The sequence below is a fragment of the Natator depressus genome, chromosome 4 (genome assembly GCF_965152275.1).
Source record: "Natator depressus isolate rNatDep1 chromosome 4, rNatDep2.hap1, whole genome shotgun sequence".
NCBI classification, from domain to species: domain Eukaryota; kingdom Metazoa; phylum Chordata; order Testudines; family Cheloniidae; genus Natator; species Natator depressus.
Window position 1 is genome coordinate 27,335,729 of NC_134237.1, and position 18,516 is coordinate 27,354,244.

The following is an 18,516-nucleotide window of genomic DNA, read 5'->3' on the forward strand; positions in this document are numbered from 1 at the left end:
TTGTACAATGATTCCCGAGTACGTGTTACTGGCCTGGAGTGGTAAAGTGTCCTACCATGAAGGACGCAATAAGGCTGCCCTCCCCAGAAATCTTTTGCAAAGGCTTTGGGAGTACATCCAGGAGAGCCGCGAATGCCAGGGCAAAGTAATCCTTTCACATGCTTGCTTTTAAACCATGTATAGTATTTTAAAAGGTACACTCACCGGAGGTCCCTTCTCCGCCTGCTGGGTCCAGGAGGCAGCCTTGGGTGGGTTCGGGGGGTACTGGCTCCAGGTCCAGGGTGAGAAACAGTTCCTGGCTGTCGGGAAAACCGGTTTCTCCGCTTGCTTGCTGTGAGCTATCTACAACCTCATCATCATCATCTTCTTCGTCCCCAAAACCTGCTTCCGTATTGCCTCCATCTCCATTGAAGGAGTCAAACAACATCGGCTGGGGTAGTGGTGGCTGAACCCCCTAAAATGGCATGCAGCTCATCACAGAAGCGGCCTGTTTGGGGCTCTGACCCGGAGCGGCCGTTCGCCTCTCTGGTTTTCTGGTAGGCTTGCCTCAGCTCCTTCAGTTTCACGCGGCACTGCTTCGGGTCCCTGTTATGGCCTCTGTCCTTCATGCCCTGGGAGATTTTGACAAAGGTTTTGGCATTTCGAAAACTGGAACGGAGTTCTGATAGCACGGATTCCTCTCCCCATACAGCGATCAGATCCCGTACCTCCCGTTCGGTCCATGCTGGAGCTCTTTTGTGATTCTGAGACTCCATCATGGTCACCTCTGCTGATGAGCTCTGCATGGTCACCTGCAGCTTGCCACGCTGGCCAAACAGGAAATGAGATTCAAAAGTTCGCGGTTCTTTTCCTGTCTACCTGGCCAGTGCATCTGAGTTGAGAGTGCTGTCCAGAGTGGTCAAAATGGAGCACTCTGGGATAGCTCCCGGAGGCCAATACCGTCGAATTGTGTCCACAGTACCCCAAATTCGAGCCGGCAAGGCCGATTTAAGCGTTAATCCACTTGTCAGGGGTGGAGTAAGGAAATCGATTTTAAGAGCCCTTTAAGTCGAAATAAAGGGCTTCATCGTGTGGACGGGTGCAGGTTTACATCGATTTAATGCTGCTAAATTTGACCTAAAGTCCTAGTGTAGACCAGGGCTGAGCCACACCAAGCTCTTCTTCAGGTCTGGAGAGGCTACTCCTAGCCTCACAGCAAAATGCAAGTGGAACAGATTGTTTAGCATAAATAGTTGTAAGGGACCATTCCTAGACCTGTCTCTCTCATCAATAGAAGTTGGTCCAATAAAGGATATTACCTCACCTACCTTGTCTCTCTCTTATACTGGGTTTGGCACGGCTACAATTATATTGCATACCCTTAGACAGACAGACTATCTAACCCAGTGGCTCTCAACCTGTCCAGACTATTGTACCCCTTTCAGGAGTCTGACTTGTCTTGTGTACCCCCAAGGTTCACTTCACTTAAAAACTACTTGCTCACAAAATCAGACATAACCATACAAAAGTGACACAGTACACTCTTACTGATCCGATGAAGTGAGCTGTAGCTCACGAAAGCTTATGCTCAAATAAATTGGTTAGTCTCTAAGGTGCCACAAGTACTCCTTTTCTTTTCACTTTCTTATTTTTACCATGTAATAATAAAATTAATCAATTGGAATATAAATATTGTACTTACATTTCAGTGTTTTGTATATAGAGCAGTATAAACAAGTCATGGTCTGCATGAAATTTTAGTTTGTACTACTTTGCTAGTGCTTTTTATGTAGCCTGTTGTAAAACTAGGCAGATACCTAGGTGAGTTGATGTACCCTCTTCAACAAAAAAACTTCAAAAACAGACTCCAACGAGAAACTGCAGAATTAGAATTAATTTCCAAACTGGACACCATTACATTAGGCTTGAATAAAGACTCGGAGTGGATGGGTCATTACACAAAGTAAAAACTATTTCCCCATGCTAATTTTCCCCCCTACTGTTACTCACACCTTCTTGGCAACTGTTTGAAATGAGCCATCCTGATTATCACTACAAAAGGTTTTTTTTCTCCTGCTGATAATAGCCCACCTTAAATAATTGGTCTCGTTACAGTTGGTATGGCAAAACCCATTTTTTCATGTTCTCTGTGTGTATATATATCTTCCTACTGTATTTTCCACTGCATGCATCCGATGAAGTGGGTATTAGCCCACGAAAGCTTATGCCCAAATAAATTGGTTAGTCTCTAAGGTGCCACTAGTACTCGTCGTTTTTTTTTATCTAATACTATTTATGTAAAATCAGATAGACAATATATGTGTAAATTTAGACAGTCTATCATATTTGTCTGTCTCACTTTCTGTCTACCCAACTATGATATTTCTAAGGTGTTTGTCACCAATAGAAGGAAATAATCTCCTCTCAGAGTGTGAGTTTCTCTTCTCTCTGGGATTTGGAAAGATTTTGCTTTCTGTGCTTCACTGGGAAATCCTTAGAAGCTAGCTCAGAATTTGATTTTTTTAAATCTCTTCACATATATATTGTTGCTGTGGCTAGTGATACTAGATCCCTGCCCCACAAAAGATCCCTATTTTCAAGGATTACATAATGGCTGGCTGTGTAAGAATTTGGTTGAGGCTAAACCATCATCCTTTATGTCTCAAAGTTTTCTACATTTCCTCATCACCCCCTAACTAGGCCTATGAGGATTTGGGTAAAATATTGTGCTATTGAGCTCCTGCTGAAGGGGTATATCTGGGACCAGCAGCACAGAGGATTACCGGACAGCATGGCTTTTGTGGATGAAGCAGGAGGGTGGGGAGGCTTGTACAGAGCCAGGAAAAGCCTGGAGTGAGTGAGTGGGGAGAGGAGACATTGTGTTGTGGCATAGATAGTCCTGGCTTCTGACAAATGTGTGGATTTTGGGGGAGAATCTCCTCGTTATTTCACAGGTGGACAAACCCCACCTTCCTCACACAAATAATCCAGTGGAAACTCAACAAGGAGAATGCTTAAACAGAAATTAAAGGGTACAATGCCAAAAGTGAAATCTCTGCAAGCTGCGTAGAAACTTTTTAAAGACACCATAAAAGAGGCTCAACTTAAATGTATACCCCAAATTAAAAAACGTAGTAAGAGAACCAAAAAAGAGCCACTGTGGCTAAACAACAAAGTAAAAGAAGCAGTGAGAAGCTAAAAGACATCCTTTAAAAAGTGGAAGTTAAATCCTAGTGAGGAAAATAGAAAGGAGCATAAACACCGGCAAATGAAGTGTAAAAATATAATTAGGAAGGCCAAAAAAGAATTTGAGGAACAGTTAGCCAAAGACTCAAAAAGTAATAGCAAATTTTTTTTTAAGTACATCAGAAGCAGGAAGCCTGCTAAATAACCAGTGGGGCCACTGGACGATCGAGGTGCTAAAGAAGCACTCAAGGACAATAAGGCAATTGCAGAGAAACTAAATGAATTCTTTGCATCGGTCCTCACGGCTGAGGATATGAGGGAGATAGCTAATTATCTATCTCCCACTACTTTTCTATAGCCATCTGGCCTTGCCCCGTCATAATATATACAGAAAACATGAAAAAATGGGAGTTGCCATACACACTATAACGAGACTAATCGATTAAGGTGGGCTATTATCAGCAGGAAAAAAAACCCTTTTGTAGTGATAATCAGGATGGCCCATTTCAAACAGTTGACAAGAAGGTGTGAGTCACAGTTCGGGGAAAATTAGCATGGGGAAATAGTTTTTACTTTGTGTAATGACTCATCCACTCCCAGTCTTTATTCAAGCCTAATTGATGTCTGATTTGTGTCCATTTATTCTTTTGCATAGAGACTGTCCGGTTTGGCTAATGTACATGGCAGAGGGGCATTTATGGCACATGATGGCATATATCACATGGGTAGATGTGCAGGTGAATGAGCCACTGATACTGTGGCTGATGTGATTAGGTCCTATGTGCTAATGTTTTTAATGTGCTCATGTGTTTATGTGCTAATAAGCGATGGTCACATAATCTGTTCTATGATTCCTATTCTGGAATCCTACTAACCGCTATACTTACCTACATGCCTCCAGCTTCCATCCAGACCACACCACACGATCCATTGTCTACAAAGATACAACCGCATTTGCTCCAACCCCTCAGACAGAGACAGACACCTACAAGATCTCTATCAAGCGTACTTACAACTACAGTACCCACCTGCTGAAGTGAAGAAACAGATTGACAGAGCCAGAAGAGTACCCAGAAGTCACCTACTACAGGACAGGCCCAACAAAGAAAGTAATAGAATGCCACTAGCCGTTACCTTCAGCCCCTAACTAAAACCGCTCCAGCGCGTCATCAAGGATCTACAGCCTATCCTGAAGGATGACCATCATTCTCACAGATCTTGGGAGACAGGCCAGTCCTCGCTTACAGACGGCCCCCCAACCTGAAGCAAATACTCACCAGCAACCACACACCACACAACAAAAACACTAACCCAGGAACCTATCCTTGCAACAAAGCCCATTGCCAACTCTGTCCACATATCTATTCAAGGGACACCATCATAGGACCTAATCACATCAGCCACACTATGAGGGGCTCGTTCACCTGCACATCTACTCATGTGATATATGCCATCATGTGCCAGCAATGCCCCTCTGCCATGTACATTGACCAAACTGGAAAGTCTCTATGCAAAAGAACAAATGGACGCAAATCAGACATCAAGAATTATAACATTCAAAAACCAGTTGGAGAACACTTCAACCTCCCTGGACACTCAATTACAGACCTAAAAGTGGCAATTATTCAACAAAAAAAACGTCAAAAACAGACTCCAACGAGAAACTGCAGAACTGGAATTAATTTGCAAACTGGACATCATTAAATTAGGCTTGAATAAAGACTGGGAATTGATGAGTCATTACACAAACTAAAAACTATTTCCCCATGCTAATTTCCTCCCTACTGTTACTCACAAAAGGTTTTTTTTCTCCTGCTGAAAATAGCCCACCGTAATCGATCAGTCTCGTTAGAGTTGGTATGGCAACCCCCATTTTTTCATGTTCTCTCTCTCTCTCTCTCTCTCTCTATCTTCCTACTGTATTTTCCACTGCATACATCTAGTGAAGTGGGTTTTAGCCCACGAAAGCTTATGCTCAAATAAATTTGTTAGTCTCTAAGGTGTCACAAGTGCGCCTCGTTCTTTTGCTGATACAGACTAACACGACTACCACGCTGAAACCTGAAAAAAAAGTCCACTTTTGACATCTATCATGCCCTTGAGACTGGGCAGGAACAAATCACTTCAGTAAAACAACATTTTTCAGTGGAGAATTGGACAAATGAGAATGGTATTATGAGGAGATTCTTTCACCAGAAAAAGCCATATTTCCAGGTATTATTCAATTATTTCCAAACAAAGGTTTGGCAACAAATGATACGGCAGCCAAAAAAAGCCAATGAAATTTTAGATTAAATACACAATGTCCTCATGTCACCAGAAACATCCTTCTTTATATAGCACAGATGAGACTGCACCTAGAATACTACACACAGTTCTGAGTACCAGAAAGATGTTGACAAATTGGAAGCAATACAGAATAGACCAACAAAAAGAAAGATGGGGTTGGAAGTACCAACTTTTTAGGAAAGAGTAAAATAATTAAATCTGTATATGTTAACATGATGACAAAAGAAGTTATGACAAATATCACAGAAGGTTCCTACAGACCCAAATGAATAGGCTACCAGTATATAACTCTTATGTTATTTTTATTACTTCTCAGGACTAAGATTTGTCTCTCTGAGCCATACCTGATGGGGACAGTAGCATGCTTTGAGGGAAGTGACATTAGGTGTCCTCTCTCCATATTTAATTACAGTTCCTTAGCGCTGGTTTACATACAATATGAGCCCTGATTTAAGTAAATCAGTGCTGCCTTCTGGCACAAACACTTATTTTGGATTGCATGTCCTATTTCAATTTTATTTAAGTTGATTTCTTATTGATTCTAAATTGATTTAGTTAACTTGGTGCTCAAACTCTCGGTAGTTAAGAGTTATGTTCAGCAGGTGCAAGGCGAGGGGAAAATTAGAAGCATGTTTCTCCTTAAATCTAACATAAAAGCTACAGTCTAGGAATACACAAGAAAGACAGAGAATTGTAAACTGGAGTTGAACCAACAATAAAACAAGGGGAAAGTATTTTTATTTTTAGGAAAACTACTCCAAAAGCAGCTTTTATAAATATAAAATTATCATTAGTCTTTATGACAGGTTTCAGAGTAACAGCCGTGTTAGTCTGTATTCGTAAAAAGAAAAAAGAAAAGGAGTACTTGTGGCACCTTAGAGACTAACCAGTTTATTTGAGCATGAGCTTTCGTGAGCTACAGCTCACTTCATCGGATGCATAGCATATCGTGGAAACTGCAGAAGTCTTTATGTGTGCCTGCTGTTACTAGCAACCTTTTTTTGAGACTCACCGTGCCCTGGAGACAGTTTCTAGATAACTCCTTTAGCCTATCAGGAAGGAGAGAAATTTGGTAAGGACTCCACCCTTGAACAAAGTTCAGGATATTTTAACTTCCTTTTTCTCCTACCTCTATTTCAGTGAGACAGAGTAAACAAATACCTTTCAGTGTGGCATTCAGCTCTGGATTCCCACCACAGTGAGTAAAAACCACCCATCAATTGGTCACTCTGACTTCTAGCTGTAAATGCCTAACTAGCAAGTGAGCAAATACACATCTGTCCATTGTAGTTTTCACCTTCAGTATAACTTTGGAAACATTATGATTCCAAACAAAAGTTGTCTAGAATGTACAGATTGCACCTGGACTGCCTTGGAGATGCCATGAGTTACGTTACACCCTATATTCTTTATGGAAATATGCTTATGGTATGGATATGGCATAACTGAGATATATTTTATGCAAGATGAGTGTTGTAAAGTATCATCGGAAAGGTTATAATTTACTGAATGTGATTATCCAATTTGTATGCATGTATCATTTCTGTATCTGAAGTTAGGAATATTGACTATATAACTATTACAACTGTGTGTGTACTTGGGGAAATGCCCGCCAGACAGTAAGCAATCATCCTAAATGGGCCATTTAAGAAGTACAATAGAACTCTGAAGGTACTAATCTCTCACCTTCTTGAGGAGCTACCTGGGATGCTGCATTGACACTACAAGGGCAGGTGAAAATGTCACCTGATGCAAAATACCACCATGGACTCTGCTGGTACTTTCCCACTGGAAACAAAGGCTTCCCGCTTTATGTACATTCTATTTAAGGCTGGGAGACAAGGCCATCAGGTCTCTCCTCCATTGCCTACCCAATAAGAAAGACTGCTGAAAGTACCTGAAGAGACAAAGGAACTAACCTGAGGGGAAAGGCAGGGGTGAGTCCAGACTGAGATGGGTCCAGTGTGTAAGAAGAAATAACTGGAACTCTAAGCTACAGAAACTCTGCAACTTGCCTAAAACATTTAGGGTGAGAAATTACTTCTTGAAACCAAAAAGAAGAAAAGGAGTACTTGTGGCACCTTAGAGACTAACCAATTTATTTGAGCATAAGCTTTTGTGAGCTCCAGCTCACTTCATCAGATGCATGCAGTGGAAAATACAGTAGAGGGATTTTATACACACAGAGAACATGAAACAATGGGTGTTACCATACACACTGTAACGAGAGTGATCAGGTAAGGTGAGCTATTACCAGCAGGAGAGAAAAAAGTCTCTTTCAGATCTTAAGCTATGGGCAGAGAAGATTGAGCCTGGCTCTTGTAGTGGAGACACATGTAGAGCCAGATCCTCTGAAGCAGTGTAGCCACTCTGTACACCACCACCCATCTGGCCTAAAATTGATTTAAATGGCCCAGGGAAGATGATTCTCCAGTAGTGCAGAAGACAACATAGGAATTTTACACCATTCACTCCCTGTTGGTGGTGTAGCAAAAGAAAGGGGGAGAGAAGGAGGGATTCTGAAGGAAAGAGTATGTGACTGAGATACCCTTGTGCAACACAGTCCTCTGCTGATTTTAGTGCTCCTCTCACATTCAGTGTAAATTAGAGTAGCCATTAGAGAAAATTGAGAAGCACCAGAATCAGGGACATGCAAAGGTGAGCTTTAAATCAATTTGTGCACTGCCAGATCTGGCTGCTAACTACAGTTAGCAACAGTAAATCATAACATCAGTGAGTTTATAGACCCCATTTGGATCAGAGTATTTCTATGTGTTTAATTTTACATAACTAAAATCTGTTAATATCAGTTCTATCTAGTACCATCCTGTTTTAAAAACAAATTACAAGAAAATAAACTGTTCAACTTTAAAATATTGACAATTTATCTTTCCACAGCTTTATCTGTTATCTCTCAGGTAGAGTGAAAAGGGGATATAGTTAATATGGTGCTATGGTTAAGGCTGTATGTTTGTCATGGATACAAATTTAAAGACAAAAATGATGCCTGAAATCCTGGCTCCACTAAAATCAATGGCAAAACTCCCATTGAGTTCAAAAGAGCCAGGATTTTTCACCCCCTGACTTCTAGGGCATATTAATAAAATAATCATGATTTTTCTCACCCAGGCCACCATACCCTGGCCGAGACTAATCCATTAATTCTTACAAATGCATAGTCCTGTGCAGGGAAGTTTGTATCTTTTAATATTTTTAACCTGTCAGTTAAATATTCGTAAATAGTTTAAAACACTTTTATTGTAAAATGGGGTCTTGTACGTTGTTTCCGTTAGGAGAGAACTGATGATAGAGTCAGGTATTTCTTCTAGATGCAATTCTGGGTATTTAGAAAGAATGTTTCCCTGAACACAACAGGAGACAGTTTCTGTGTTCACAGTTCCAAGCCTCTTTCCAGCCAGCGCTCTACCCAAAAGCCCTCTTTCTTAGCTTTTTCTCAGGGTCACGCTACAAGTGTCTGGCATCTCTGGGGCTTCCTTGCTCCATTCTGTCACTCTGTGTGCTTCTGTGGTATTTCGGCTGCTTCTTTGTCTCACACTCAGAGCTCCAATCAGATCAATCCTCCACCCCTGCATTTGTTATCAAACCCTTGGAAAACGCCTTGGATTGCATACCTCACCCACTACCCAGACTTGCATGCAGTTTAGATTTTAGGCAGAAGTTTTCCATTGTTTCATCTATCACTGAACAAAGGGCATTTAATTGTTCCTTCAGTTAACCTGAAATGAAGGCAGCTGTCATGCCCAACAATTTCAACAAGGCGGCATGATTGCTGAGCTTCCAAGCATAACAATATATAGCTGCATAGGACATGAACGTTTAAGGAGCTCTCTTGAAAAAGTACCATCGTGTTTATAGTGGCCTTTTTCATTGTATCCAGAAGCTGTCTTGGCTGCCAGCTGTGCTGGCCTTTCCCACAGCAGTTTACTGACCCCTGATATACAGATGACCCCTCCTTCAGGCCTTTTTTTGCTAATCTCATTCCCACCTCCTGCATTGCTTTAGAGAAACTGGGAGCAGAGCAGGAATGGAGCATTGACATAAATCAGGGACCATGAATGAACTATAAAGTTTCTGATTAATATCTGCCTCTGTGAGTGTTTGTCTATGTGACAGGAGGCCGGCCAGCTAGAGAGTGACAAGAAAAGCATGATAGAGAACAAGAGCTCTGCTCAGGGAAGGTCACAGCAAAGGTCAATGAACTTCCCCTGTGAGACTGAGTGTGCCACCAGATAATGGGCAACAGCAGTAGATGGACATTCAAGAGGTTTGATTCATTTCACTTATTAAATAAGAACACAAGAAAACAAAACCTTTTAAAGCTCACACAATCCTAATTTTTACTGTGAACATGTTGTAGGACTGTGCTAAAAAGCCCTCTGTCAAGTCTTACACAATTTATGGTAATATGTTGTTCTGCACACATAAAACTCCTCTAATCGTTACTAAATATGACTCAGAAGTATAGATGGCTGTGTTTAATTTTGGAGCTTTTATTAATTGATTAGTTAATTATTATACCCCTTGGCTTCTTCATGTATAACAGTGAAATCGCATGTTATGTTTTGCACTTCAGGATGCAGCAACCAACAAATAAAATTGAGTAACAGAGAGGGGGAGCATAGTTTAATAGTTAGAATGGGGGGCTAGGAGTCCTCAGTTTCTTCAATCCTGTCTCCTTTTCATCCTGTAAAATGGGCATAATAATGTTCAGTGTTACTGCACCTCACTAGGATGTTTCAAGATTTAATTCATTCCTGTCAATGAGGCTGGAAGATATTAAAGAACTGTAGGATATTGTTGTTATATTGAAAGTTCTGCAAAAAGCTGCGGACAGCATTCAAATCCGAGAACTTTGGACTAGATTAACCAGTGCATTTTGTCCTTTTGCAGCACTCCAGCAATACAAAGAAGTTGTAAACCTAATTTAAACAGATCGGTACTTTAGATTTAGTGTTCCTGAAGAGGCACAAAGGAACCAGAAAGTACTGGTGAATCTGACCTACAGTATAATAATTTGATTTGTTGGCTGTGTATTAAGGAGCACTGTGCTTGCACATGGCACAGTCATGGTACCTGTAAGCAACATGGACCAACTGAAAATGATTATACATTCAAGAGCGGCTTGTTTTAGAAACACAAAAAAATGAATGAAGTTATAGGTTAGACTTTTGTGAGGGCAGAATCTCATTCTGAGACTGTGTCCCTTAAGCTACTTTATGATATGAATTGGTAGCCTTTTGAAAGTCAAAGGAATTTCTGGATTTCAAGGCTATGAAAATACGAACTGACTAAATCAGTAAACATATATTTTTATCTGATGAAGATTAAAAAATATATATATAAAAGGCTCTTTACATTTTAAAAGCATTGCAGTAGCGTTGACTAATGAACCCTCACAACACTCCAGTAAGGTAGGTAGGTAAGTACTATTATCCCTAGGGGATAGATGAAGACACTAGCCTACAGAGGCTGGGATTTTCAAAGGAGACTATGGGAGTTAGGTGCCCACGTCCAATTAAATTTTAATGGGATTTGGGTACCTAATTCCTGTAGGTTCCTGTGAAAATCCCAGTCAGAGTTTAAGTGACTTGCTCAAGAATACAAAGCAATACTGTGTAAAAGCCATCATTAGAATTATTATCAATCACGTTTGTGACAATAGTGCCTAAGGGCCAACCAAGAATAATACTCCATTGTGCTGGGTATTGGACAAACTTTATAGCAGACTGTCTCTATCCCAAAGAGCTTATAAGCTAAATCGACAAGACAGAGACCGAGTAGGGGAAGAGGTATAACATACAAGCAGGGTGAACAATGTGACAAGAGCAAATGTCATGTTAGTTTCACTTTACATGGAAACAGATAGATGGCTAAACATTTCTTGTCTGACAGAAACCTAATTTTTCACCTTTTGCTCGTGACCAACCCCCATACACAGAGTTTAAGAACACAGTATCTGTCATAGTCTCTGCACTCCCTTGCCAGTTAGCATTAAGAGATTCTTGGGTCCCAGAGTCCTAACCTTGCAGCCCCATATTCAGACCTCTGGAGGATATTCAGAGCCTTTCTAATCTACTAGTTTAGCATGCATCATCTTAGTATATAACCTGAGGATTCAGGCTGGTTTCTTATATAGGGTTGAGTTAAAATTCTAGGCTGAGTAGATGCTAATATGTAGTTGCAGGGAGCACTGAAGTGGCAGGTTACATTTTGATTTAGGGAGCCATCTGGACGTCAGAGGCTAAGGATGACACAGGTTCTGAGATCAGCAGCTGGTGTAAATTGGAATAGCTCCACTGATATCAATAGAGCTGCACTGATTTACACTAACTGGGAATCTGGCCCAGGAAAAATTTTAGTCCATTGGAAAAAATATACAGTGACTGCCAGCTGGTGGCAATGCAGTAGAGCAGTGGTTCTCAAACTTTTTGTATTTGTGATCCCTTTCACATGGCAAGTCTCTGAATATAAATTAAAAATGGGGGTGGGTGGGTAATTTAATTTAATGGGGGCTGGGGTTTTCATCCCCTCACATAGCTGACAGAGCTTGCGACCCCCACATAATAACCCCCAGTTTAAGAACCCCTGTGGTAGGTCATGTTGATTTTTATATGATGGGTACAGATTACACCCATTACTTCTTGTCTTACCTTGAGGTGACATAATGAACAATCGAACACTGTCCTTTTTTATAACAGCCTTTAATATATCTGAAGACTGTTATCAGGTCTCCCTCAGTCTTCTTTTCTCAAGACTAAACATTCCAGTTTTTTTTAAACACTTCCTCATAGGTCAGGTTTTCTAAACTGTTTATTCTTTTGTTGCATTCCTTGGACTTTCTCCAGTTGATTCACATCTTTCCTAAAGAGTGGTACCCAGAACGGGACATAGTACTCCAACGCAGGCCTCACCAGTACCAGCTGGAGCAGAACAGTTACCTCTTGTGTCTTATATACGACACACCTGTTAATACACCCAGAATATTAGCGTTTTTTGCAACTGAATCACATTGACTCATGTTCAGTTTGTTTGTAATCCACTATAATTCCTAGATCCCAGCAGTAGTACTAGCCAGTTATTCTCCGTTTTTATTTTTGCATGTGATGTTGCCTTCCAAAGTGTAGTATTTTTCACTTGTCTTTATTGAATTGCATCTTGTTGATTTCAGACCAACTCTCCAATTTGTCCAGATTGTTTTGAACTCTACTCCTGTCCTCCAAAGTGCTTAAGAACATAAGAACCGCCATAATGGGTCAGACCAAAGGTCCATCAAGCCCAGTATCCTGTCCTCTGACCGTAGCCAATGGCAGGTGCCCCAAAGGGAATGAACATATAGGTTATCATCAAATCATCCATGCCCTGTCACCCAATCCCAGCTTCTGGCAAACAGAGGCCAGGGACACCATTCTTGCCCATCCTGGCTAATAGCCATTGATGGACCTGGAGTACTTGTGGCACCTTAGAGACTAACCAATTTATTCTCTAAGGTGCCACAAGTACTCCTTTTCTTTTTGCGAATACAGACTAACACGGCTGCTACTCTGAAACCTGTCATTGATGGACCTATCTAACTCCCTTTTGAACTCCATTATAGTATTGGCCTTCACAACACCCTCTGGCAAGGAGTTCCAGTGGTTGACAGTGCGTTGCATGAAAAAATATTTTCTTGTGTTTGTTTTAAACCTGCTACCTATTAATTTCATTTGGTGCCCCCTTATTCTTGTATTATGAGAAGGAGTAAATAACACCTCTATACCACTCATGATTTTATAGATCTCTATCATATCCCCCCTAAGTCACCTCTTTTCAAAGCTGAAAAGTGTCAGTCTTATTAATCTCTCCTCATACGGAAGCTGTTCCATACCCCTAATCATTTTTGTTGCCCTTTTCTGAACCTTTTCCAATTCCAGTATATCTTTTTTGAGATGGGGCAACCACATCCGCACACAGTATTCAAGGTGTGGGCGTACCATGGATTTATATAGAGCCAACACGATATTTTCTGTCCTATTATCTATCCCTTTCTTAATTATTCCCAGCATTCTGTTCACTTGAGTGCATGATTTCAGAGAACTATCCACAATGACTCCAAGATCTCTTTCTTGAGTGGTAACAGCTAATTTAGACCCCATCATTTTATATGTATAGTTGGGATTATCCTTTCCAATGTGCATTACTTTGCATTTATCAACATTAAATGTCATCTGCCATTTTGTTGCCCAGTCACCCAGTTTTGAGAGATCCTTTTGTAGCTCTTCACAGTCTGCCTGGGTCTTAACTATCTTTAGTAATTTTGTATCATCTGCAAATTTTGCCACCTCACTGTTTGCCCCTTTTTCCAGTTCATTTATGAATATGTTGAATAGGACTGGTCCCAGAACAGACCACTGGGGGACACCACTATTTACCTCTCTCCATTCTGAAAATAAACTGACCACTTATTCCTACCATTTCTTTCCTATGTTTTAACCAGTTACCAATCCATGAGAGCACCTTCCCTCTTATCCCATGGCAGATTACTTAGCGTAAGAGCCTCTGGTGAGGGACCTTGTCAAAGGCTTTCTGAAAATCTAAGTACACCATATCCACTGAATCCCCTTGGTCCACATGCTTGTTGACCGCCTCAAAGAATTCTAGTAGATTGGTGAGGCATGATTTCCCTTTACTAAAACCATGTTAACTCTTCCTTTTATATCCTCTGCCATGTGGAAAGACCCATTTGTTTTTACTGTGGAAAATCACAGCAGCAAGATGGAGTTTGGAGTCACATGGGCAAGTCACACGTCCATGCATGACTCAGTTTGCAGGCGGCAGCCATTGCTCACATGCTACCTTGAATGTTCCCAGGAAAGCTCCTCAGATGCGGATTGGAGTCTCCCAAGGTCCATGGTCACTTAAGTGTTTCTTGATTGGGCACTTAGTCAGAACAGTCCTTTCTCAAGAAGCTGACCAAATGCTTCACGGATGCTACTTAGAATCAAACACATTGAGGTACAATTACATAGCCAGTATTTATAACTTTAAAAACAAAAATGATACACACATACAAACAGCATAATCATAACCAGCAAATTACAACCTTTCCATAGACACCTTACTTGATCTCCTTTTGTACAAGATTTGGTGCCATTATAGGACCTTGGTTGCAACAATGATCTATACAGTCATAGTTCATGTCAATAATGTCACGCCCCCAACGCATAATTGATGTGGGAAGGGATGACACAAACATTGCTGACTGTATCCCAAGAGCTCCTCATCCTTGGTTCTGTCTTACTACAGCCAGTATTGGGTTAGAAGCCATATCCATGTATAACAGAAATGGTTTATTCAAGTCATGTTCAATAACATGACTGAATCTTTTTACAAACTGAAGGTAAAACTTGGTTAGAACAATAGTGGATTGGATCTGCTCTTGCAGCATGGTTCCTCTATGTCTTATGTGATCTTGCCAAGAGCTAAAGAACATAGCTACTTTATCCATACAAGCTCTGGCAAATGTTTGGAACCCAATTAATATCAAGTCAATGTAGATATTAATGTTGTCCATAGGACAGGAATCTTGGCATTTTTGCCATGGAAGCACTATAGTAGTGTGCCTCAATTTCCCTTTTCACACAGCACATCAGGTCTGGAATGTCTTTTCTCCTGTGAAAAGTTTCAAGATTGTTTACAGGCACTAACTGTGCAACATCAGCCTTACAAGGCCTTTTAACATAAAAAGTGTGTTTTTATGAATCACTTTTAACATGTTAAAGGGTTTCCCCAAAGAATTAGGCACACTGTACATTTTTACAGTTCTTGGTACCAGCAACACATTAGTTACAAAAATTACCATTAGCAATAACAAATTCATGGCAAGTGTCAATCATTTTTGTTATGTCACACCTTTGGCTCAATACCTTTGGCATTTTAGGGCTACCCTGTGGCTTCCCTTTTCAAAATTAAGTTTGCTTTTTTCTCCTTGTCCTGTAGGATCAAACCCTGATTTCTCTTGCTTAACAGAATTCACTGGCTGATTGGGTGTGCCCTCTGTGCTAACAGCTATTAGCAAGTCTTTTTACCCTCTGTCAGCCAGATAATTTGCATCAACACAGACACTAGCTTGTTTACTAGTTTTCAGATCCTCAACTGTTACCAATTCCAAGGCTGGACTCTGTTTTAAAGAGATACATCCATTTTTACTAACAAGTTAGATTCAAAGTTTTGTTGTCCTTCCCTTACCAACTTCTGCTGCCACATGGAATCAGATATTAAGTCCACTGAGAGACTACAAGTCATGTCCAAAGTGTTTAGAGCTGAGAGTATACCTGCCCTCCCCTGCATTCTCAAAAGATTAACTGCACAGCTCAGGTTCAGAGGGAAGACTGGGTAGCTGAGACACAGACTATTCACTCACAGGATCTACATGTAGACATTTCTGTCCCAACAACATTGTTTTCCCAAAAAACTGGTCAAGCACAATCACTTGGTTATAGGGCTGTTCAACTTTTTTAACAGCTTTCACTCCATCAGGAGACCTTCTCAAAGCTATACACACTGGAACTTTCAAAAGGAAAGTCAGCGAATCCATTTTCAAGAGAAACTCTGTCTGTTAGGAACAGAGGAGAAAGTCAGCCAGTACGGTCCGCTACAGCGTACCGGCTTCCCCAGGCTGGCAATTTAAAGGACCCGGGGCTCCCTGCAGTGGCCAGAGCCCCGGGCCCTTTAAAGCGCTGCCCAAGCCCCGCTGCCAGAGCCCTGGAGTAGCAGCAGCAGGGCTCTGACGGTGATTTAAAGGGCCAGGGGCTCTGGCCGCGGGGAGCCCCGGGCCCTTTAAATAATCGCCCCTCATCCCTAGGGCTCCCAGCCGCCTCTGCAGATGGTAGCTCTGGGGTGATTTAAAGGCCCCGGGGCTCCCAACCGCAGCCAGAGCCCCAGGGCCTTTAAATCTTGATTTAAAGGGCCCGGGTATTTAAAGGCCCGGCTTCTTCTGGTTGAGGCCACGCCCCCTGCTCAGGACTCCAGCGTACCGGTAATTCCTTTAAGTTAGTTTCACCCCTGGTTAGGAACTGAAACGTCCTTGATCAAATCACTTCCATGCTGCTTGCAAAGACTACCCTGAAAATTTCTCTCTTCAGGAAGCTTTCTAAGCACCAATTCACCTTTACCTTGCTCTATAGAAGCATTGCTCTGCGAGCCACTACCAACTCCTGAGTTTCACTTACATCCAGATTCACCTTTGGCCCATCAGGCAGATTTCTACACAATCCCCTTTCAGGCAAACTGCTATATTTCATTGTCAAAAGGTCAGAAGCATTCTCCTTCCCTTTGCCACACACAAGTTCAGGAATCTTTTCCTTCCTGCTACAAGTTTCCAAACTGTGCCCTGGTCTACACTAGGACTTTAGGTCGAATTTAGCAGCATTAAATCGATGTAAACCTGCACCCGTCCACACGATGAAGCCCTTTATTTCGACTTAAAGGGCTCTTAAAATCGATTTCCTTACTCCACCCCTGACAAGTGGATTAGCGCTTAAATCGGCCTTGCCGGCTCGAATTTGAGGTACTGTGGACACAATTCGACGGTATTGGCCTCCGGGAGCTATCCCAGAGTGCTCCATTTTGACCGCTCTGGACAGCACTCTCAACTCAGATGCACTGGCCAGGTAGACAGGAAAAGAACCGCGAACTTTTGAATCTCATTTCCTGTTTGGCCAGCGTGGCAAGCTGCAGGTGACCATGCAGAGCTCATCAGCAGAGGTGACCATGATGGAGTCTCAGAATCACAAAAGAGCTCCAGCATGGACCGAACGGGAGGTACGGGATCTGATCGCTGTATGGGGAGAGGAATCCGTGCTATCAGAACTCCGTTCCAGTTTTCGAAATGCCAAAACCTTTGTCAAAATCTCCCAGGGCATGAAGGACAGAGGCCATAACAGGGACCCGAAGCAGTGCCGCGTGAAACTGAAGGAGCTGAGGCAAGCCTACCAGAAAACCAGAGAGGCGAACGGCTGCTCCGGGTCAGAGCCCCAAACAGGCCGCTTCTGTGATGAGCTGCATGCCATTTTAGGGGGTTCAGCCACCACTACCCCAGCCGATGTTGTTTGACTCCTTCAATGGAGATGGAGGCAATACGGAAGCAGGTTTTGGGGACGAAGAAGAAGATGATGATGATGATGATGAGGTTGTAGATAGCTCACAGCAAGCAAGCGGAGAAACCGGTTTTCCCGACAGCCAGGAACTGTTTCTCACCCTGGACCTGGAGCCAGTACCCCCCGAGCCCACCCAAGGCTGCCTCCTGGACCCAGCAGGTGGAGAATGGACCTCCGGTGAGTGTACCTTTTAAAATACTATACATGGTTTAAAAGCAAGCATGTGAAAGGATTACTTTGCCCTGGCATTCGCGGCTCTCCTGGATATACTCCCAAAGCCTTTGCAAAAGGTTTCTGGGGAGGGCAGACTTATTGCGTCCTTCATGGTAGGACACTTTACCACTCCAGGCCAGTAACACGTACTCAGGAATCATTGTACAACGAAGCATTGCAGTGTATGTTTGCTGGCGTTCAAGCAACATCCGTTCTTTATCTCTCTGTGTTATCCTCAGGACAGTGAGACATAATCCATGGTCACCTGGTTGAAATAGGGTGCTTTTCTTCAGGGGACACTCAGAGGAGCCCATTCCTGCTGGGCTGTTTGCCTGCGGCTGAACAGAAATGTTCCCCGCTGTTAGCCACAGGGAGGGGGGAGGGTTGAGGGGGTAGCCACGCGGTGGGGGGAGGCAAAATGCGACCTTGTAACAAAAGCACATGTGCTATGTATGTAATGTTAACAGCAAGGTTTACCCTGGAAGAGTGTAGCCAGTGTTTTATAAAATGTGTCTTTTTAAATACCGCTGTCCCTTTTTTTTTTTTCCTCCACCAGCTGCATGTGTTTCAATGATCACAGGATCTTCTCCTTCCCAGAGGCTAGTGAAGATTAGAAAGAAAAAAAAACGCACTCGAGATGAAGTGTTCTCCGAGCTCATGCTGTCCTCCCACACTGAGAGAGCGCAGACGAATG